The sequence below is a fragment of the Zalophus californianus genome, chromosome 5 (genome assembly GCF_009762305.2).
Source record: "Zalophus californianus isolate mZalCal1 chromosome 5, mZalCal1.pri.v2, whole genome shotgun sequence".
Classification (NCBI taxonomy): Eukaryota; Metazoa; Chordata; class Mammalia; order Carnivora; family Otariidae; genus Zalophus; species Zalophus californianus.
Genome location: NC_045599.1, coordinates 136,297,495 through 136,322,034, shown reverse-complemented (window position 1 = coordinate 136,322,034; position 24,540 = coordinate 136,297,495). Strand labels below are relative to the sequence as shown.

At 37.2% G+C, this 24,540-nt stretch overlaps 1 protein-coding gene across 2 annotated transcripts in view; it reads right to left on the bottom strand.

The window, feature by feature from the left end:
* Positions 1 to 24,540, bottom strand: part of CDH12 (cadherin 12) — a 1,005,284-nt gene that overhangs the window by 677,365 nt on the left and 303,379 nt on the right. Inside the window, exon 2 of one of the 2 annotated variants that reach the window (XM_027605549.2) lies at positions 5,990 to 6,069. The exons of the other annotated variant lie outside the window; for it this stretch is intronic. The gene's annotated coding sequence lies outside the window, so the exon portion shown is untranslated. The remainder of the gene's footprint in view (positions 1 to 5,989; positions 6,070 to 24,540) is intronic. 2 annotated transcript variants of the gene reach the window in all.

Below are 24,540 nucleotides of genomic sequence, written 5' to 3'. Positions count from 1 at the left end.
TCTGCTCTCTACCTTTTAGATGCCTTTGCTCTATAGCATTATTTGTAAGACAAGCAATAAAGCACGCTTTCTTTATCCTTTCTCTTTCTTACCAGAGCATATGTTTTTTAACAAATAGTTCTTTATCTCGGAAGGAGATGGGAGGAGGAAAAGGGGTGGCTTGTTTCATGTCCCTAATCTGCTTCTCGTAACACAGAGCTCATTAAAAAGAAAAATCCCTACAAGAAGTATCTAATTGATAAAAGTTTCCACTTTTATCAATTAGAATTTTGAACTTTATCTGTGTTTGCAACTTAATGGGAAACTGAATGGGGGGAGTAGAATCATTGATAGACATTAATATTTTATTATATTAATATTTAATGATATTTTCTTAGTAATATATATTAATTGCTTTTTTAAACTAATCTTTTTTGTTAGTCCCTTAGCAGTTCTGAAGTCTGCATATATAATGTTTAACATTTTATTCTTTGAATGTGATAAATAAAAAAGTAAACAGGAACAATATTAAAATTTTGGAGCCTCTGTTTATGGTCAGGTCTTCAGTAAACAGTACAGAAAGGAAATGTAATATTTACCCTCATTCAACCTCCAGAAGAATGAAGAACATAGTCCATGTATTATCTAACCACACTATAAAGGACAGAGATTGTTCATGAATAAATACAAATGCTAACTATGGCTTTGGTGACCTATGACATCCCAGCACTATTTTACTAGCAATATTAGTTTATTACCTAGAATGGGGTCAGCCAGCTTTTTTTTTTTCTAAGGAGCTAGACATTAAATATCTTAGGATTTGCAGTAGACCTCTGTTGCCACCGCTCCATTCAGTCCCTGCAGTGTCAAAGCAGGCATCTACAATACTCGACTGAATGCAGCAGCTATATTGCATATGTGACACTTTCTCTACAAAAAGAGATAGCCAGATTTGAACTGCAGGTTGTAGATTATGGACTCCTACAGCAAAAGGGATTTGATACCTCCCAAAATGTGTTTCCTGCCAAATCTGAGGCTCATTTTTATGATGCATTAATCAATGTCTAAGTCCATAAGATGCAACCAAATTGGCTACAAGGACTTAATACTTCAGAGTCCAATATCATCTGTGAGTCACTATTAATAATAATTAATGCGGTATATCCTTGAGTGCATCAGGAAAGGATTACATTTCTCAAATTACACCTGCTATCAACTGCCTAAGACAAGAAAGCTTTCACAGTGAGAGAGCCATTGTTTTTGAAAGGTGGAAAGTCATAGTCATCATTTGAAGATAACTAAATATTAGATAAGCACTATAGTTATGCATATGACCTAAGTGATAAGAAAACAACACAAATGGGAAGAAGTATTATCCCGCAGGTTACAGATTAGGAACCTGAAGCTCAGCATGAGTATGTAAACTGAGCAAGTTTACACCCATGGCAAATTAAGTCAAAGCATCAAATAGCATTTCCAAATCTGTCTGACTCAAAAGCCCCTGCTTTTTTTATTTTTATTTTTTTAAATACTACTCAACTGTGTGTGTTGTTTACTATGACTCTGGTCTATTTAAGCTTTGCTGGGGAAAATGACTTGCTATTTGCAGTCCTGCAAATTTCAGTGATCCCTCATTGCTGGCCACTTTCTTTATATTTCATTTCCACTGTCCTCCAAACTCAGATTTTCTGCACACCTTTGTTAGATTCAGCAATGAAACTGTTTTCTATTCACTAAACTACAAGACCATCTTACAGGAGATCCTATAACTTCACTAGTTCTTACTCCAAATAGCTTAGAAGTGCTTCATTATTTTCTTTTGTTTTTCCCTCCAAAATAATCTCTCTTCTACTTCCTTAAGTCAGCCTGTGCAACCTTCTTGATTCCATCTTTTCCCACTACCTCCAAAGTCTTTCTTCAGTTATGATTTTGTTTCTTTTCACACTGCTGGTTCCTATTCCTCAGCCTACAAACATTCCCAGGCGTCTTCTAGCCTGATCTTAATCCTTCCATTGCTCACATTATTTCCAATTGCTCCCTATTTATTTCACTGCAAAACCTCTTTAAAAAATGGTCTATATTCCTGAGCATCTGTGCCACCCATTCATACACCATATCCCCAGGGAAATCTAGCTTCTGCCATCATGGGTCTGCTGAAACTGATCTCTCAATGAGATTTCTGGCAATTCTGGGGAAAATCCCCCCTAATTGGATTTAGCACAAGGTATCTGGATCTCTTGGTGGCAATTCATGTTGTTAAACTCTCTCTTGATTTGGAAATACTTTCTTGGGTTGTCTTTTCTTTGTTCTTTCCCTGGACTCCTTCAGTGACAGCCTTCTTTTAATTTCTGGTTTTGTTATCCAAAGTGGCGGTGCTGATTTTATGTCAAATTTTTCTCTCTTCATTGTCTTCTCCATGGGAATTTCATCTACTTTCATATATTCAAATATTATTCTATGCATATTCTACAGCTATATATGCTCCATAGGCTCCAGATTCTGTGTCTTCCATTTTTAGCAGACTGTCTGACATCTCTCCGTAAATATATCACCAACCATTTAAATGTAATATGGCCTAAAACAAACTCACTCCATGTGCACCCACGAAGAAAACCAATCTCTCTTAATCTTTCTTAGTCATCTATGGCTCAAACGTCAGCGTCTGTCCTTTGGTCCGTTCCTCCCTCCTGCTTTCTTTTTCCTTTCCTTTCCTTTCCATTTCTGTTTCCTTTTCTTCCTTTTCCTTTTCTTTCTTTCTCATAGTTTATTTTCCCAGTCATCCAACCTTGCATGTTCTACCCGTGCAGTATACTTTGTATTCAATGTTCTCTTTCTGAAGCTGCGGCTCTCAGTCCTCAGGCTTCTTCACTTTACTACTGACCTTGTTAACCTCTTCACTTCTCTCACCAGTTTAAAAATTTAAGCCCTATTAGCACTAGCAAATAATATTTTTCAGGTTTCTCAATATGTGATTCTCTTTTCCTCAAACATTGTTCATGGCTTCACAGCCCATTTAATGAAATACTCCTTTCCTGTCCTGACATGCATGGCTGTCCAGCATGGCCCTGGATCACATATCTGATTCTGTATATACTGTACTTAAATCAGACTGACTCATCACTTACCAGCCAGACCGAAGCATTCTGCCCCACTCCTAAAATGTGCTCTCACTATTTCTAGTACCTGAAACTTTGTATACTTAGATTACAATTTCTGGCATTTTTAAATTTTACCTATTCTTCCAGACTCATCTCAAATACTAGTTCTCTATGATTGCTTTAATTTAATTCCTCAGTAAGATACAATCCCCTTTCCTTTTCAGATCACTACTTTGTGGATCTCTTATGACAATTATCTCACTATCGAATATCCTCTACCATATTTTAAAATGACTATGCACCAAAACTATATTTATTCACCATAGAAATGTAAACATGTGACATGCATACATTCCATACACAGATTTTGTTTTTTAAATTAATTAATTTTTAGTTGAAAACACAAAAAGATAATTCATTTGGCTTCATATTGAACTAGAGTTGTTGACCCTTATAGGTGACCTAGAAAACATAGCAATGTCAGTCAGAATAGACCAGGCTATATTGTAGCAACTCAGGTCTTCAAATCAGAGTAGCTTATGACACAAAGCAATCTTTCTTCCTCATACTCTATGTCCTCCCAATGATACATACCACATCTCATATTGCATTGGCCAAAACAAATTCTATGATTATGACCAAGTTAAACTAGGTAGAGAAAGGCAGAGGATATTGATGAACAGTTAAACCATCTACATCAGGAAGCAATGGTATGCCCTTGAGGAGCTGGTTCCTACTTAAATTAGTTAATATATGATTTCTGGAGAACAGACTATTTGGACATGGGAGTGCATGCAAGATGCTCTTTGTATGGCTAAGAATGTTCTATTATACATGCTAGTTATTGCCTTTTACACTCCCCACAAACCACTTCTTTCTGTTTATACCTTTCCCTACCATGGGAAATTGTCCAAAGGCTGGAGAAGACCAAGGTCCCAAGGTCTAACCCGTGCAGTCACCTTGCTTGGGATAAAGCCAGCTGCTTCGGGATTGTGGAGAACAGGGTAAACACAGTGAATTCCACGAGCATGAACCCATCGCTGCAATTATTTTCCTGTGAAGTAAGTTTCTTGAGCAGAAACAATGCTGTGTAGAGTATCATCACAGAGGATAAAGAATTCTGTCAGTCCACAGATGGTAGTTTGGGCAGAAGCATGATGTGCAGGCAAAGTGAAACTGTATCCAGAGTGAGCATCCATTCCACTGAGAACAAGACACTGGCCCTTCCATGATGGAAGCAGTCTAATGCAATCAACCTGCCACCCCATAGCTAGCTGGCTGATTACCCTAGGGCATGGTACCGTGTGGGGACTCAGTGTTGGTTTCTATGGCTGGCAGATTAGGCACTCAGAAGTGGCCGTGCCTAGGTTGGCTTTGGTAAGCGGAAGTCCATGTTATTGAGCCCATGTATAACCTTCATCCCTGCCACCATGACCTTGTATTCAGGAGCCCATTGGGTAATAACAGGGATTGCTGGAAAATGAGGCCAACTGGCACCAACAGAATAGATCATTCTATCCACTTGATTATTAAAATACTCCTCCACTGAGATCACTCTTTGGTAGGTATTCAAAAGGAACACATATGTCTTAACATGTTTTTGCCCATTCAGGGAGGTTTATCCACATAACATTTCCCCAGATTTCCTTGTCACAAATTTTACAGTCATGTTTATTCTAAGTCCCTGACCATTCAGCCAAACCACTGGCCATAACCCATGAATGGATATAAAATTACACATCTGGCCATTTCTCTTCCCAAACAAAGTGAACAACCAACCAGATGCATTGCTAGAATTTCTCCCAACTGGGGGAATTGCTTTTAACTGCCATCCTTCAGGAACACCCCAGAAAGGGGCTGTAGTGCTACAGCACTCACTTTCATGTGATGTAGGACCATCTATCATATTGTGCAGGACCATAGGTGAGCGAGGCTCAAGTCTGCTCCCCCTCTGTTAATTGATTGTAGGGAAAACCCATGAGACCATAGTTGCAGGCTGGGAGAAATGTGATGGTATAGTAGGAGTGTGGACCATGAGCCTTTGGGCCCCTTCATATACCTGACTTGTGTCTTCAGAGCCTGCTTGGGCTTGATCATATATGCATCACTTCCATTTGATGGTGGAGTACTACTAGGCACATGCAACTATATGGCTTGGTGAGTGAGATATCCAACACCCAGTTTCATGATGAGCAGCTCAGTTCACATGATATACTGTTGCCCATGGTAAAACATTCAGTCTCTATTAAGGCTGAGTAGCAGGTCGAGAGTTTTTCTCAAAAAGACAGTAGTTATCTACAGCAAATGACAGGGCTTTTCTCCAAAGTCCTAAAGAATTTGGACTGTGATACACCTATAAGAACATCCCAAAGTCTCCAAAGAGCATCTCTATCTGTCACTAACCTTTCAAGCATCATTGGATCTATTGTATCAGGTTGGCAACTTGCACCGTAGCTTAAATCTACTGTGGAGGTTTCTCTTGTCCTGGGCCCCACTCAAAACTAGCAATTCTTAATCCATTTACTAAATGGGCAGAACACATGTAAATGAGGAAAATATTGCCTTCAAATTTCAAAGAGACCCACAGGCATTATGCCTCTTCTTTCATTCTAGGAGAAACCAGGCACAACAATTTATCCTTCACCTTAGAAGATATATCTCAATTTAAGCCACACCACTGGACTCAGAAATTTCACAGAGGTAGAAGACCTCTGAATTTTTGTCAGATTTATTCTCCACTTTCTGACATGCAAATGTCTTAGCAATAAATTCAGAGTTTTTGCTACTTTTTGCACACCAGGTCAAATCAACATAAAGTCTCAGTGCAATGGCCCAATGTGATAGCTTGCAGCAGGAGAGATGAAAAAGCTCCCTATGAACTAAGTTGTGATAGGACGGGAATGTTGATATACCTCTGCAGTAGGACAGTAAAGGTGTCTTGCTGGCTTGACCTGCTCGAAGCAAACTTGTAGTACTCTTTACTAACAGGCATCTAGAAAAAAAACATTTTTCCATATCAATAGCTGTATACCAAGAAATATGTTAATTTGCTCAAGCACTAAAACTCTATGTAGGAGAGTAGCTGCAACTGGAGTCACCACCTAGTTAAACTTACAATAATCTGGCATCCTCCAAGATTTGTTTTCTGCATTGGTCAAATCGGTGAATGAAAAAAATGTAGTGAAAATTACCACCACTGTATCTTACTTAATGGTGGCACTAATCTCTATAGTCCCTCCAAGAATGTGGTATTGCTTTTGGTTTCCTATTTTCCTAGGTATAGGCAGTTCTAGTGGCTTCCACTTGGCAATTCCCAGCAGATTAGCTCTGACCATGACTGTGTTTTTAAAATTCAAGTTAGAATTCTATTTACTTGACCCAGAAATTTTCTGCTTTTACAGATCAAATTAGAAGTTAGTGGGCTTTCTATGTATTTCACCTCTGGGAACACCATGATCGATTAGCCAATGCTATAGATCTGCATGAGTTAGACCATTCTGACCATGGCTTTGACACTGCTCTCCATCACAGTAACCATGCCCTTCTCGCCTTTGGAAGTTGAATAACACCACTTGGCCCCTGCCCCTCTGGGATCCAATTACTTCTATTACATTCAGGTTTTGCAGTCCCCCAGGTATAAGGTCTGGCCTACAGAGAAGAATAATTACAGAGCTGTTTAAGAATGTTGGGGCTCCCCTCACCAATTTATTTCTCAGAGTTGTGGTGAGAGGTATGTCTTGTGGACCCTCCCCGGATGTGGGAGCAGGTTTTAAATAACAAATCGTGAACTCTAAGCATTTGAATCCCTTCCTATACATTAAACCAGGGCAGGTCCTGCATGTTCAACTCCCTGACCATGGGAGTTGGTCCATATTACCAAACTATAGTTTGGTCCATATTTCAGCCAAACAGTCAAATTGTTAACTCCCCAAGCTACAACATTAAATGCAGAATTTCTATTTACTGAGGTCATTACAATAATTTTGGCCTGACCCAACTTTATATTCCTTCCACCATTATCCCACATTCTTAAATCTCCTTTCTTGTTTATTTTCCCTAGACTTCTGCTTATGTAAATTAGAAAATTTAAGTTGCTCTTTTGGTGTGAAGCCCATCTTCTCGTGGGCCATGCTGTGTACCTCACCATTAAGGGCCTGTTCAGACTTGAGTGTAGTTAAAGATCTAGAAGCAAAGAAGGATGGAGGCGGTGGGTCCTGAGGAGAATCAGCATTATCTGGCATGGCCTAAGAGGAGACCATTCCATTTCCTCAGGCAATGTCAGGTTAATCTCAGACAAGAGGATAGGTTGCTTACACTAAGGGTGGAGAGACAAGAAGACTCGTCAGAATTTAGAAGCTCAGTGTTCCCAGCTTCATAAGGTCTTCCCTCACATCCCTATTCCAACTTTCAGGATTCCATTCCTTCTCAATGACTCACTTTAACATTAGACCCTGCAGGGCTGGGAGTTCAATTTGTGTTGTAATTCAGCCATTTCCAGGGTGAGATTCTGTGTTTGATTTTCAGCAACCTCAGCCTTGTGGTTGGAGGAGACAAGGGTTTCCTCAGGGCACATACAGAAGCCTTCAGGTCATTTATGGGTCACTAAAGCTGGAATTCAAATCCCTGAGCTCATCTTTTTCTTTTCTTCTTTGTCCAATGACATTAGGGGCAAGCAGCCACTATCCTTATATTCATTAGTCTGGGAAAAACGCTACCAGTGGTTGATTAGCAGTTATCTATATTTCAAGTATCTCTATTACCAGATCACACCACAGACTATCAGCATGCTCCTTAGTATTGGAAATAGAGTCATTAGAATCTCTTTTTTTTTTAAAGATTTATTTATTTGAGAGAGAGGGGGGTGTGCAGAGACGGGGAGAGAGAATCTTAAGCAGGCTCCAAACCCAACGTGGAGTCCTACACAGGGCTCAATCCCACAACCTTGAGATCACTACCTGAGCAGAAACCAAGAGTTGGACGCTTATCCAACTGTGCCAACCAGGTCCCCCTAGAATCTTTCAATCTAATCAGATTAGAGAATGAATTCCAGAAACCCCAGAACCAATTCAGAAGACTCACCCTTAAAATTCTGTTCCTCTAGAACCACAATATCAAAATTTGTATAAGTCAAGATTTTCCAGATATATATATATCCATATATGATAATATATATATGCCAATGGTATAGCTCCATTCCAGAGGCCGGCAGTCTAGACATGCAGAAAGATTCAATATTTCAGTTCAAGTCCAAAGGCTGGAAATGACAAATATCTCAGCTCAAAGCGGTCAGGTAGGAGGAAGTTCCCTCTCACTCAGGGGAGTCTGCCTTTTTGTTGTATTCAGCCTTTCAACTGACTGGATGAAGGTCACTCACATTAGGGAGAGCAATGTGCTTTTCATAGTATACTGATTCAAAGGGTTAATTTCATCCAGAAATACCCTCGTAGACACACTCAAACAATATTCAGCCAAATATTTGGGCACTCCCTGGCCCAGTCAAATTGACACACAAAATTAACCATCACAGTCCCCTTTAGACTGGGGCAAGACATTAGAGGCATTAGTCATCTTTACCCTGCTGCTGGTTGACACTGGCAGTAGGGAGAAAAATTTGGCTCTCTACTGCAAAATGATGGCTCTATTCCAGGATCTAACAATATGGGGTCAGCATGAAAGGACCCTCTGAAGAATTATAGACTGCTGACTGTCAAACACGTTACCTGAAGAAACTTCTTCTGAGCATCAGCACACTGGGGCACATCAAACATACAATAAAACGCTAAAGAGAATGAAATTAACCTGTTAGGATTCAAGTTCTCCATCCACTGCAATAACTGACTATTTTGATTTAGACTTTTGTCATTCCTGCTTCAAACTGTTAGCTATCATTCAGTTAAAGATGTCAGTTTTAAGTAAAATTTAAACCACCAGGCAAAAGTAAGTCCCTTCTGAAAGATGGATCTTGCAGGAATGGGATTCTTAATAAAATTCCACTTTGAAAATAGCTCATCTTTATTCCGGGCAATAGAATTTTAGGAAAAGGTAACATTAGGAAAATAATTATAAGGGCATATATACTTTTCATTTTGTCACAATTCTGCTTCTTCATATATTTAACTCCCACATTAACCTAGATGAATTTTATATAGACTCACTTGAAAGAAAAGATAAGAAATTATCTTAAAGTCCATTAAAATATATTGGCTTTAGATATTTTTAGAAAGGCAGAATTTAAAGATGTCTAACATTTTGCTAAAAGCATGGAAGTATTCCTTTTTTGAATAAACTTGGCCCAATAGAAATACCTGCCTCATTAAAATGCTTAGTTTGCTAAGTTTGAACTTTAAAGTGCAACTTCTTTTCTGGTGAAAAAAAATGGCTATATTTAATGCTTTAAATTGAACTTTTCCAAAAAAGGCTGAATGAATTTTTTAGGCCATCTTAAAACTGAGAAAAAAAATAATATACTTTAAAATTCAAAGTTTTATCACCAGCAAAAAAAAAAAAACTTTGGGATAACTATACCTTTTCAATTTTTCTAGTTATGCAAATCAAATAGTAAATAGCTCCTCTCAAATTATTATTTACTCTTTGTATTAATCTACAGATATATTTATTATTGGATTATCAAAGCAATTTACCTATTTTCTTCTCTCTGAACAAGTGCTCTAAGTCTGAACTTTTTTTTTAATTTACATTCCTCATTACAGATCTTTAATATTTCTTCCAGAGTCTATGCATGCATCCATATGCACATGTCATGAAAGACTTTGTATATGTGTGTGTTTTGGAAACTTTTTTTCCCAAATTCTTGAATAATCACTCCTTGGGGCCTGAGTGGCTCAGTTGGTTAGGCGTCTGCCTTCAGCTTAGGTCATGATCCCAGGGGCCTGGGATAGAGCCCCATAACAGGCTTCCTGCTCAGAGGAGAATCTGCTTCTCCCTTTCTCTCTCCTTCTGCTTCTCCCCTGGCCCATGCGTGCGCTCTCTCTCTCAAATAAATAAGTGAAATCTTAAAAAAAAAAAAAAAAAAAAGAGGGGCGCCTGGGTGGCTCAGTAGTTAAGCGTCTGCCTTCGGTCCCAGAGTGCAGGGATCGAGCCCCACATCGGGCTCCCTGCTCCGCGGGAAGCCTGCTTCTCCCTCTCCCTCTCCCCCTGCTTGTGTTCCCTCTCTCGCTGTGTCTGTTTCTGTCAAATAAATAAAATCTTTTTTAAAAAAAGAATAATTACTCCTCTTCTTATCATCTGCTGCCCATCTTCCCACCCCTTGGAAAGTCTGAATATAATGCGCTAAAGACAAATAATACAATTCAATTTCATTTTCCTGTTTAAAATCACAATGCAATCATTTTTGGAGGTCAGGCTTTTCAGTGGGAGAGGATGGATGAGAATTGTTATCAGTGCTATAATGCCATCTTAGTGCTTATCTCTTCTTTAACTCTTCCACTCTTTTCCATCTTATGTTCTATAATCGAATGATATACTAGAAATATCCTAAGAACTATAAACAGAAGACAAAAAAATTGCATTGCTAATTTTTAAATACTTTCAATTTGAATTTCTGTTGTATCCATTACATCCATTAAGATGAACTACTGGATATTTTCACTTTAATCCTCATCCATGTACCTGGGAGGGGAGAGGGTGAATACCATTCTAAACTTAGAACATGCATATATTCTAATGTGTAATATATTATGTAAAATATGTAAATTATTTCAGTTATAATAGTATTTTTATTAAAATAATAGTATTGTCCTGAGTTTCTAATATTAGCAGTATAAAATACAAATACAGATAAGACTAAGAGCTCATATATATCAACATAAAGAGTACTAGACCCAACACCTAATATGTTAAATAGGAATATTCTTTATTTTTGTAAATTTCTTAATTTTCTAAAGTAAAATAACTCTATAAGTATATGTAGGTATAGATTTCTATCCAAGTTATAAGTTAACTTTTCAATTATCTTGCAAATTTTCTGCTCTAAAGAAATACTCAGACATTTAAACCTGAGGATTAAAAATAGTGGTGTGAACACCTTTATGTCTACTCCTTCCTAAAAAACAGATTATTAAAAAAAATACACCCACAAGATTACAAAGAACATGATAGAAAACAATAACAAAATTTGGCACACTAGAAAGTAGAAAGAACAATGATAAAGGACTGAGTGCATCAGAGAAATAATACTTAGTTTGGAGGCATAGGTACAAAGAGGAAGTCTAATTTACACCAAAGAATCCAGAAAAGACTCAGGAATTGAGGCAGCTGGTACCTTCCAATGTAAGGGAACACATAAGTGTAAAGATAGAAAGATTGGCTGAAAGTCTATATGAGAAGTAGCTAAGACCCCAATTCTCTCTAGTTTCCCAAATGGCCAGGACACAGCTCCTCCCACACCATGACTGAAAGCCTGAGGTTACACCTGGAATTTTGTCACAGAGGGTCTCTCGACTTCGGGCCACCAAGGAGAGCTGAGGACAAAGACATCCTGAGAACGGAGGGGGTCAGGGGATTCTCTCGACTACTGTAATGTGGAAAGCACATAAATGTGGAACGTGGTCATTATCTCAGAGACTTTGAGATAAAAGTACATGAAGCTGCACAAGAGGTCCAGAACAAGAAACAAAAAATAAGAGAAGCGAGAAAAAGAAGGAGAGAAAAATTAAGTGATGTTCTCTCAAACATATTTCACCAGGCTTTCTGATTCCCACCTTGGCACAATCACATGCTGCCTTTCTAACAGGACTGCACTTTCTGTACTTTCTGAAAGCTTCCTTTGCTCCTAGTAAGGGAATTTTACCTGGGAAACTATGATGCAGGAGGGGTGTCATCATCTAATTTGTGTGGTATAGACAGTTCCGATGATCATATGACAAATATGTCATGTTTTGTCCTTATGCAATAAGAAAAAGTCAGCAATTTTTTTTAAAGAATTATTTATTTATTTGAGAGAGTGAGAATGAGAGAGAGAGAGTACATGAGAGGGGGGGAGGGTCAGAGGGAGAAGCAGACTCCCTGTTGAGCAGGGAGTCCAATGTGGGACTCAATCCCGGGACCCTGGGATCATGACCTAAGCCGATGGTAGTCGCTAACCGACTGAGCCACCCAGGTGCCCAAAGTCAGCAATTTTTGACAAACCTGGGTTCAATCAATCTAGGATATATCAGCTTTTTTTTTTTCTTTTTTTTTAAAGCAGGCCTCCCAGAGCTCAAAAATAACTTATTCAATCTCTGATTCTGGTAATTTAAATTTCTGCTGAATTAAGGCTTAATTTAATTTCACCATAGGGAAGCACGGATCCAGATTTGACTTGTAAATCTATAGTATGTTGAGTCCTTCTTACTGTTAAATTTTTTGATGACTTCTGGCTTACAAAGTCTCAGATGTGAATTGATATTAACCTGGTATAACTAAAACCTAGAACTGATCCCCAAAGTATTAGAATTGATGAAAATTGAAACTGTAAAGCTTAAAAATCTCTTGCAGTATGGTTAAACCAATTGTGACCTATTTGTTACAAGTGCAATAAAAATTTTAAAATATCAAATAAGTGGTGGTGGGTGGCTCAGTTAGTTAAGCATCCAACTCTTGATTTCGGCTGAGATCATGATCTCGGGGGTTCTGAGATTGAGCCCCAGTTCAGGCTTTGCACTGGGCGTGGAGTCCGCTTAAGATTCTCTCTCCCAACAAACAATGAATCATGGAACACTGCACCAAAAACTAATGATGTAATATATGGTGATTAACATAACAATAAAAAAAATTGTACTCAAAAAAAAAAAAAAAAAAAAAAAAAAAAAGATTCTCTCTCCCTCTCCCTCCGCCCCTCCCCCCTCTAAAAAATCAAATGACAGTTTATGCATTGCACAATGCCATTATTTGGTTCAATAATAAAAAATATATAAAGTAAAAAGGCATTAAGTAAAACTATGGTAATCATAGTACAAAAATATACAGGGCAAATCACTATACTATTTGATGCCCTAAAGAAGCATATCCTAAAAATCCCTTACTGAATTATCAAATAAAATATATGTTCCTGGGTATTGCACTCTGTCTCTCTTTTGTGTTTTTCTGCATTCATCAGCTATTTTAAAAATATTTTCTTTCTTTCTTGGTTTAGAATTCAAGTATGGCAGTCCCTGTCATATCTTCATAGAAAACCCTAAGGATTTTTTGGAGCTCAGTTGAAAGCTTTGGGGCTATTAGTATATTTGAAGAATTTTGAGAAAGATAATAAAACTAAATAAAATTTATAAAGTTAAATTAGAGGAGTTTTTAGGTGCTTGTTTAGATTAATATATGTGTGCATATATTCATTTCAAAAATATATACATATCTAATATTCATATTTCTCATATTTGAAGTTTTAGAAGTTCTGGTCCTTGCTTTTGTGAAACTTTTTTAGAACTAAGCAAAAGCACATAAAATGTGCATTAAGAAGTCTTGCTTGTCTGATTCCCCTTATGGTTTAAACATGTCCCAAACCATTAAAACATTCTTTACTGTTGATTCTAAAATTTGCTAAAAAGCACTGAATAGATGGTACATGTATATGCAACAAATGACTATACGCACACATATTAATCTAAACATTCATTTCCTCTTGGAGAGCTGCCACCACACTGTATGTCTGAGCTAGACTACTGAAGAAGGAGATGCCACATGGTGGGGTGGGGGTGGGGGAGAGACAGTAAGAGAGACAGAGACAGAGATTGAAATTGAGAGAGAATGAGAGAGAATGAGAGGAAGTGTCCATGTGGAGGAGTGAAGGGTTCCAAGTTTGTGAGAGAGGCCAGGACTCCAGGAAACAGAAGATGCACAGGAGTGACTGTTAAAGTGATGGCTACATTTAGGTCTCACTGGATCAAGGTTGCTAAACATTCTTATTTCTGGGTGTGTGTGAGGATCTATCTGGATGAGATTAGCATTTGAATCAGTAGACTCAGTACAGCAGACTGCCCTTCCCAGAGTGGGTGGCCTCATCCATTCCTTCAAAGGTTGAAAAAGGACAAAAGGCAGAGGAAAGGAGAATTCACCCCTTTTCCTGCCTGATGTACTGGGACATTGATAGTTTCCCACTTAGACTGAGACTTAACACCATTGGCTCCCCTGGTTCTTAGGCCTTCAGGGTTGGACTGAACCACATCAAAAGCTTTCCTGGGTCTCCAGCTTATACATGGCAGATCGTGGGACTTTTCAGCCTCCAAAACTGTGCAAGCCAAGTCCAATTCCTCATAATAAATCTTATGTGTACATATTAAATAAATAAATACATAAACAAACAAACACACTCACACACACAGATATGAACTCCTATTGGTTTTGCAGTTCTGCTTTTTTTTAAGCCACTAAGTTTTGGGGTGGTTTGTTAGAGAACACTATAAACTAAAACAGGGTAATTGGCACTTACATAGCCAAAGGACAGTGAGCACTTTTGGTTTAAAATTTACTGTTATGTAATCTCATTACCTTTAATAACTTTTATAAACATATGTACTTTATGATTCTTTAAACCAGACCATTTTAGCATTCCTACTGCACTTTTAATTATCACACAGATTGCTTTTAGAATAATATTCATTAATTCAATATATTTCAGAGTATTATCTGTAGATTCAAAACACAGATTCTTCTCGATATTACTGTTTGGTGTGTGAGATAAAAGAGTTTTGAGAACTATGAGTTGAAAAGCTTAAATGTAGTATGCTGATGGGAAAGTAAAGTCTTTTTAAATTATGAATTGGAGAAGTAAGCCTTAGTAAGCTAATGTGTTATGATTTTCCAAGAGACAAATATAAAGTGGGATGCTCCCAGAATTTATTTGACCACACAACCCTTTTTTACTAAATCATCTGCAGGCACTAGGATGACAACATTAACTGGGGAGGGGGGAGGGTAGGCTATGAAAATATATAACCTTTGTTCTCAAGCAGCAAAATTTTGCTTTGTGTTCACTTTGAAGTTTACTCCATCACAACCCTCAGTGCCTAGATATTACCTCTGATCTTGGGTTTTTTGTCTTAATTTCTTTCCCTACACAAAAAAGTGGGAGAATATCTAGTTTGTACAGCTACTATGTGGCTTTTAATATAGTAAATATCAAGAGGTTAAAATAGTAATTATCATATTGCACTTGTTCCATAAATTTTAGAATTGTTATTGTAAACTAGCTGAGGCATTTCTATTTGCTAGATACTAGAAATAATATTTTTACAGGTCCTAATGTAGTCATTTATTTGTTGAGAATTGTGCTAATGTTTTTCATCAGCCAATATCATATATAACTTTCAAAAAGTATGGCCATACTGAATGTCCTACCTAAAACTACCTCTTTCTTAGAAATTCTAAGTATATAAACTATGTAAACATAACATTTGAATTTAGAAAACATGCATAACTAAAAATGTAGAGCTAAAGCCATCAAACTAGTTATCAAAAACTCAACTTACTTGGGCACCATTAACTATTTTTTTGTTTGTTTGTTTATTTACATTGCAGGTTAATTATATGAATTTTAAGCTACACACTCCAATGCTTAACTCAGCTTTGAGTCCACCTGACTGCACAAAGACCTCTCCTTAGCTTTCTTTTTTTATTATTTTCCTGATATAAATGGCTTTTGGGTGATCTATAGAAATAACACTGAATTTTAAAAAGAATATTCAAAATTCATTAAAAAGATTAAAGCCCTAACCCTTGGGTTTTGACCCCATCAGTGCTGACATACCGGGGGCTTTTGCTTCCCAATCTTGCAGACAAAATAAGCACCTTTTATTATGACCTTGAGACACAGACATTTTCTTACTGTGCCATTAATAGAAAATGAGCATTAGGGCAGGCCGAAACTTTAGTAATATGCACATCAAGCAAAAGTTTAAAGGTAATGGGTTTAAATACTGGTAAGGAAATGTTTTTTATATCCAACTATCAATTGGCTGAGCATGTTGCCATTAAACTGTGATGTTAATAAAGCACCTGCTAAAGATGGCTTGAAGAATAATGTTAAACAGAAAAAAGAAACAAACTTAAATCTATCAACTCTGATTGGTTTAGGAGAAAGGTTAACTCCAAATAAAAACAGTACGTGTATATAATCTCAAAGGAGTTTAACATGGTAGTATCACTTCTCAAAACTTTTCTTAAAGGCTGGGAAGATGGCTATATTTGGTTGTCTGCAATTGTCTAAGCCCAGTGTATTAGGCTGTCATAGCAAAATACCATAGATTAGATGGTTAAAACAATAGAAATTTATTTCTCACAGATCTGGAGGGCAGAGAGGTTGAGGGAGAAAGAGAATGAGAACACAAACTCTCTGGTTGGTCTTCTTACAAGGGCACTAATGCCATCACACTGGGGTCCCACCCTTACGACCTTGTCTAAACCTAACTACCTGCTACAGGTCCCATCTGTAAATGTCATCACATTAAGGGTTAAGCTTCAACATATGAATTCATGGGCACGCAAACATTCAGTCCGTAACACCGGGGTTTCTAACACTGGCACTATGGACATTATGGGCTGGATGATTCTTTGTTGTAGGCTGCACTGCGTATTGTAGGATGCTGAGCAGCATACAATAAGACAGACATCCAAAAAAATGGCTCATCTTTCCCTATCCCATCTCTCCAAGTTGCTGCCAGTCCTGTCAACAGTCTACTGCCACTCCCATGACCACAAGGGATTGGTAAGTTGGGAGGCATAAAAATCCTTCTTTTTTCACCCTCACGCCACCTCACACAGCTCATATTTGTTTTCCTCTCTCTAGCTCACTACCATCTCTTCACCCTTGAATTACTGCAACACTCTCAGCCGATCAACTCTCTTGAGCCTCATCTCATACCACTTCCTTAGCAATTGTTTAAAAATGTTTCTCAGGGAAACTCTCTCTTCAAAAACCAGGAACACAGATGGTATAGTCTCTATACGATAAACTCCAAACTCCTCTGATTAGTTTTAAGGCAGGTTTTCTCAACATCAACACCATTAGCATCTTAGGCTAGAAAACTCTTTGGTGGGGGGGGAGCACCTATCATGTACGTTGCAGAGTGTTCACAGTAGCCCTGGACTCAACCCACTAGATTCCAGTGATGTCACCAATCTCCCAGTAGTAACAACCAAAAATCCCTCTAGACATTGCCACATGTCCCCAAGGGAGAAGGGAGGTGCAAAATCACACCTACTTGTGAAACACTTGTCCAGATCCCTACTTCTCAAACCATCCTTGTTGAAGGACCAGTTTGTTTTGTTTAATTCCAATCTATTTCACACTGATTCTTTTTGTCAAAACATTTATGGAAAACTAAACTTATGTCTAGTTGTTTTCAGATATCAAAATGTTTGAGGAGTAGCCCTGGTATATGTACATTAAAATAGAGTACCACAGATCTCTCATTAGGCATGGTACTAATGTATTTTATGATAACATATGTGGCAACTTGAATGATATTATAACACACAGGAAGAGATCTGGACAACAGCTCTAAGTAGAGTTTGCATATACCAAAATATCAGGGGTGGGGGGAGTTCTTTAGAAGAGCAAATGATGCACGTGCATTCTGATACTCTATAACACCAAAGCAGTGCCTGCTTCTATTTATATACATATTTCATTAAATGCATGGAAAAGGACACTTAGAAGTCTTCCTCCTTGAAAATACACAAAGTAGGTGATTCTCATGAGAGATACATCACTGATGCAGGGTCTCTGTGAGAGCAGAGGCCATAGCTCCACAGTACTATGAATGATGCTGAGCACACAGTAATTGCTCAATAAATAAGTACCAAGTTAATGGCTGTGCTACTCATTTCAGTTTTGATTTTGTTGTCACTTAATGAATGAACTTGTGAGTGAATAACGGACTGATGGAGTAGAAGATTGTCCTGAAAACCGTAGTAAAATATCTTCCTGTGTCACTGGGTGCAGCAGACCATCTCCTTTGCCTGTCCACAAGGTTTGTACTGTCAAGATGATGTATTGTATGAACACATGTGTCAGAGTTTGGTATAAATATGAGACAGTTATAAACTAAGATACAGATAAGTGGGCAAATAAATGGGGTGATGCTGGAACTTAGTTCCAGGAAAAGTCTGCTCATTTGTCCTTGAGGGTATCCATAAAGGTGTGTGTGAAGAAATGAGTGGTTGTATGTATGAGATCTGTGTATAGATTCTACTCCAAAGCTTCAGAGGTGCACCATTTAATCAAAGTAGCAAGGTTATAAAAAGTCTATCTCTGAAACAGAACCCAATCTTGGTATCAAATGATTTTATGATGTCAGCTCAACAACTTGATCATATTGCTTGCCTTGTAAAATGTTAAGACAGCTATCAGACTGTTTTCAATTTACTCTCTTGGCCTGGATCCACTCTAGTTCTTGTAACATTCTGTCAGCACTATTTTCCTATTGAATGTCAATGAGATGTTCTACTGTGATTTCTTGTTTCTAAGCCAATATTCCAAGTGAACAACAAAACATGTGCATGCTGATTGACAAAGTGTTTATTTTTTCAGCATAGAGCAATTTTATATTTTTAATTACCAAAATATCAGAGAAGATAGTCTAAGTATGTCCCTCTATACATGGTATTAGATACCATAATGTATATATTATGTATAGAGAAAGAGATAGAGAGAGGGAGACAGATTCTCTATCGTCAATTAAATATTATATTAGGAAGAAAATTATGCAATGTTTTAGAAATTATGATTTGTGCTTAATTCCAAATAAACCATTTTAAGAGGTTGGGTTTTTTTTATGTTGTTTGTTTTTTTGTGGTTTTTTTTTTCTTCTTTTGGTAATTTAAAATTTTCCATGACCATTATTAAATAGGAGCCAGGAAAGAAAGAACATTATCTATAACATTTTGAAAGCAGCTGTCTTCACATTTATTAGTTGTGGTATAAAGAACTTCCTCCGAAGCTATTTTTTAATACACAAATTACAGTTTTTTAAAAATGAAATCCATTTGTAAAATTCCAAGCCTATAGTACTTTAGAAGTGATTATATATATTCAGGATAAAATGATTCACAGAGGATTACTTTTAGTATCCTGTTACTCTGGTGAAATTAAAATATGATCCCACTTACATTTAAATCTAAAGAATACATTTGTCATACAAAACCATGTTCAGTTGTACAACCCTGGCATCTGTTCACCAAGAGTTTCAAGCAAGTTCACTTAATGGAAAGACCCAAGAATTGAAAAAAGAAGTCTTAATTCTGTTAAGCAAAATTATCATATGGCACATTAGTTATTTATGGATATAGGCACATGCCATATATATAATATATATATATATATATATATATATATATTATATATATGGCACACACATACGCACACGCACACACACAATTATTTTCAATGCTTTAATTAATTACAAACACCTGTGCCTCATGACGTGCAGTCTCCATATTTTAAATACTCCTCAGTTAATATGTAAAAAATGATCTCACTCACCTGGTAAGGTTATTTTGGTCAGGGAGAAGAGATGTTCAGTCTCTTGGTCTCCAAGGGAAGTCATTTGTTTCCTGATATTTAGGTTTGTATTTTTAGAAATGACTAGTAAGTACCATATAAAAGCCATTTCTCCTAGCAGAATTAATTGTAGCTATCATGCCCACTAAGCCATCAAATGCCCCACCTCCTGCCATAAGACGACAATGGTGTCAGGCACTTGAATGACACTTCCCCTGTCAAAGCCCCATAAAGTCCCACCTGGACACGCAGCTGCTGCAAGGCTTTGGCAGTTTGCCAAAAACTCATTTCATGCTTTTGCCTCCTCATTTGCACGTGAAGTGTGAGATGAAGTGCTCAATGTTCATCAGAATGATGTAAAGCCCTAGCATCTCAAATAAACATAATTTTAGAATTGTCAAGCCGTGTGGTGTGAGACACCAGGTTTTTCCTAAAATTCGAATATCCCAAATGTACCAGAGGTGAAAATATTTGTTCAGAGTTTGACACAAAGTCTCTTGGTTGTAAAACCTGATCAGATGTAAGGCCACGGGAGAGTGAAAGTGTCTCCTTAGTGAGGTCGTTCATGGTCTCCTGTAGAAGTAATAATGTGATGGCAGGGAGCAGCCCCACAGCCTGGTGGTGATGCTCTGTAACATACCTTGTCCGTGTCTTACTAGCATTTTAAAATGCAGAAAATGTCTGAATTTCAAAACCCATTTGCCTCCAAAGTTACAAATGAGGGACCGAGGACCTGTATCTTAGAGATGTAATCCTGGCCTCTAACAAGTGAAGGAAACTGGGATCTGAGCCTTGGGACCTTTCCAAAGATAGACTGCCAAAATTAGGACTAGAATGAGGATTTTTTTCTGACTCTTCCAGGACCTAAACCCAGTGTCAACATGCTATAACACATTGATATATTACTTTTGAATTGAATAGAACTGATTCAGGGGCATCTGTTTTTATTTGCTCAGTTAGCAAAGCTGCTGAAGATGAAGTTCATTGCCTTTGCATTACTTTTATAGATTACTTTGCTAAGCTTTGAAAGTGGTGCACGCCTTAGAAAAATGACTACATTATTGCTTTTAAGACATGGTAGTTTCTTCTTTAATCATGGTTTTAATTTATAAAGTTGAATCAATGTTAATGACTGCAAATAATTCTTATCTGCAAGTTCGAGTAAGAAAAGATAATATTACTATCTCCCTTAGTATAAACTCTCATGCTCTTGCTGACATACAACTTCGTATTACATAAACTCCACCTTGTTTTCAAAATCAAAATCATTTTTTTAATGTTAGTATAATAATTATACATGATGCCACTAAAATCCATCCGATAATTTCCTGGAGAATAATTGGTAGAAATAAGTGTGTAAAGAAGAGAAAGGGTTTCCAATTGCCAAATGGTGGTGCCACCATGATTTCTTCTAAGTTATTTTACAGTATATTAGTGCAGTCGTAAACCAATTTTAGTGATTTATAATCACCAGGAGAGTCCCCAGAAATGGCCCTGAAATTAATGATTGGTTTGCATTTAAAGCTACACCCTTTAGCAATGATTTTTTCTAAGTGGAACTTCCTTAAGAGTAGCACTCTGATTTAATTACTGAGAGAGTTCATGTTTATCACCCTTTGGCTGCAGTGGGTAATTTTAAAAAGAATTAACATAAATGCAATTCTTTTTTCTCATGAGGTGCAAGAGCAATGAAGCAATGTAAGACATGAAGAATAATCCTAAAAATAGTAACACTTGTCAACAGAAACTAGGACATTGAACTTAATTGCTTAAGTTAATGATGCCTATGATACAGATTACAGCACTCTCCAAACGTGTGTGTAGAATTCATAGATGCTTGACTCCAATTTTATGTTCATCAGCATTGATAATTTTTGACAGTAGCATCTAAATAGGCAAAGTGCAATAAATATGATTTGCTCATAAGGCATTTGCCTATGTATGTCTTCTCAAATAATAAGATGATTTTACTAGCAATTTATTTAAGAAGGTCAAAGAAAACTCTGAGTGTAAGTTCCTACAATTCTTCAATTAAGGAAAAAAAGCAATAAAATTGGAGCCAGGGGAATTATGTTCATTCTCAACCTCTACATCTAGCTTACTATGAGACATAAGGAAAATAAGTTCTCTTCTAGCTGTATTTCTTAAGCGCCAAGTGGGGTTAAAAATGCCTGTGCCAGGATACAACATAGGGTTTATGGCAGGATCAAATGAGATAACACAAAACATGTAAATCAGCACCCAACTTCTTAATGTTACTCACATAAAAAGACAAAACTTATACACATTTGTCAATAACAATATATGGGTGGACCTTGTTCCAGGAAGGTAGCATGTGAATTCTTCTGGTTTTATGTATGTATACTACTTTAAGATTTTTTTAACATTTTCTTAAATGCTATAATGTACCTCTTTTCCTGTTTATTACTAAATAAAAACCAGATCAAAAAACAGGGCGAATTCAGGTATTACACAGATACTGGATAGTGGGAATCTAAATTTTCCAGTCAATGTTCACCAGTTCATGAGTGAATTAAGAATATTTGGTGACTATTTCAAAACAGTCATTTACACTAATAATAACATTGTTCATAATTAAACTATGATCTGGGGCGCCTGGGTGGCTCAGTCGTTAAGCGTCTGCCTTCGGCTCAGATCATGATCGCAGGTTCCTGGGATCGAGCCCCGCATCGGGCTCCCTGCTCCGCGAGAAGCCTGCTTCTCTGTCTCCCACTCCCCCTGCTTGTGTTCCCTCTCTCGCTGTCAAAAAATAAATAAAATCTTTAAAAAAATAATTAAACTATGATCTCTTAGATTACTATCCATTGAATATGGACACTGAAGTCAGCTGTGTTACTAATACTGAACTCCAAAAGGAAAAATAAAAGTTAATATTAAAGTTATACCCAAGAAATACATGCTGTGGCTTTCATTTCTGAGAACCTACAATGCAGAAAAAAAATTGCTGGAAGAGGCACTGACATTCTAGGCTCATTTTTACCACCCATTCACTTATACTACACATCCATTCACACTTTCCCTCAAACTAGCTGTGTCATGCTAAGCACATTTAATGGCTGTACATCAGTTGTCTTATACCTAAAACGATGATGTTGAATTTCACAATTTCCAAGCTCAGGCACAGTCCTATGCTAGTACAGATCTTTAGTCCTAAAATTGAAAAATAAAGTACATCAAATACAATTAATTAATTAATTGAGTTTTACAAGCTGCTCCTGGCATCCATCAGCAGATACTTTAGTGCCTCAGCACAAATCCACAATCTGAAGACCTCCTTCTTAACCCTGGTACACTGTTGTTGATGGGAATATAAACTGGTGCAGAGAACAGTATGGGGGTTCCTCAAAAAATTAAAAATAGAACTACCACATAATCCAGCAATTTCACTTCTGGATATATATCTGAAGAAAATTAAATCACTATCTCAAAGAGACATCTGCACCCCCATGTTTACTATAAGACATGTAAACAACATGTGTCCATCAAGGGTTGAATGGTTAATGAAACTGTTACATACATACATATGAAAACAAATATAAATATATATGGAATTCAGCCATAAAAAAGAAAGAAGCTCTGCCATTTCTGATAACATAGATGGATCTTGAGGGCATTATGCTAAGTAAAACAAGTCAGACAGAGAAGGAAAAATACTGTACAATCATACTTATATATGAAATCTTTAAAAATGAACTCATAGAAACAGAAAACAGAGCCAGGGGTACGGGGTGAAGGGTGGCAGAAGAGGCGGAAGGTGGTCGGAAGGTACAAAGTTCCAGTTGTAAGATAAATTAAGTTCTGGGGATGTAATGTGCAGCATGCTGATTATAGTTAACAATACCGTGTTGCATATTTGAAAGTTGCTAAAAGAGCAGGTTTTTAAAGTCCTCACCACACACACACACACACACACACACACACACGCTGTAACTACATGAGGTGGTGAATGTGTTAACTAATCTTCCTGTGGTAATCATTTTGCGATATATACATGTATCAAGTCATTACTTTATACAACTTAAAGTTATACAATGTTATATGTTAATTATATTTCAATAAAACTGAAAAAAAAATCAAGACTCCTCTCTTTCTCTTCATCCCAAAACCAAAGAATTAAAAAGAAAAGCATGTAGAAGTAGTGAAACAAGACAATAATGAGGCAAAAATGGGTCCGTTTTCTCTTCTCTTCTTTAGGTTTTCTCCTAATCACAATTGTCTTGCACTCATGCATAGCAGTATGAAATTAGACAATGTTCACAAACAGATTCCTGTTGTTTAAAATCTGATGAAAAATCAGAGGAATGACAAGAAGATAAATGATGGGGATAGATCAGTTCCATATGTAATGAGATATAATTATTTGGCAATAGCAATTAAGTCTACTGAACAGTTCTGGACCCTCTCACTATATAACAAGACCAGCTTTCCCCCTATAAACTCATGAAGTGTCACCTTCTATACAAAGTTTAAAAGAGTATCCATAATTTTAGAAGCTTAGATCATCCATCCTTGAGTAAGTAGTGAGTGCATTAAAAATCCTCTGTAGTGTAACAACTCATAAAGTGTTACTGCTTCACTCCCATGCAATGACCATATGAATAGAAAATCATACGTGCCACCATTGGAAGGAGAGGTTACAGGTGATCATCATTTCCTAAATTAGTAGAAGCTAAGCGTAAGCTGTATTCTAGTAAGAAATGGCAGAAAGTACCATAACAGTCTAGACACATACTTGCACACAAAATGCAACATAGTTTTTCACTCACTTGTCTTCCTGTACAGCACATAATTTTGTGATGGGTTTTACAAGGTGTTCTAGCTACCTGAGAGCAGAACATGTGTGCAAAGAGAGAGGACAGATTGCTAAACCTAAAATTTTTAGGTTGTTATGAAGAGACATTCCAAGCAATGTAGTTCAAAAGATTTAAAGAAGGGGCGCCTGGGTGGCTC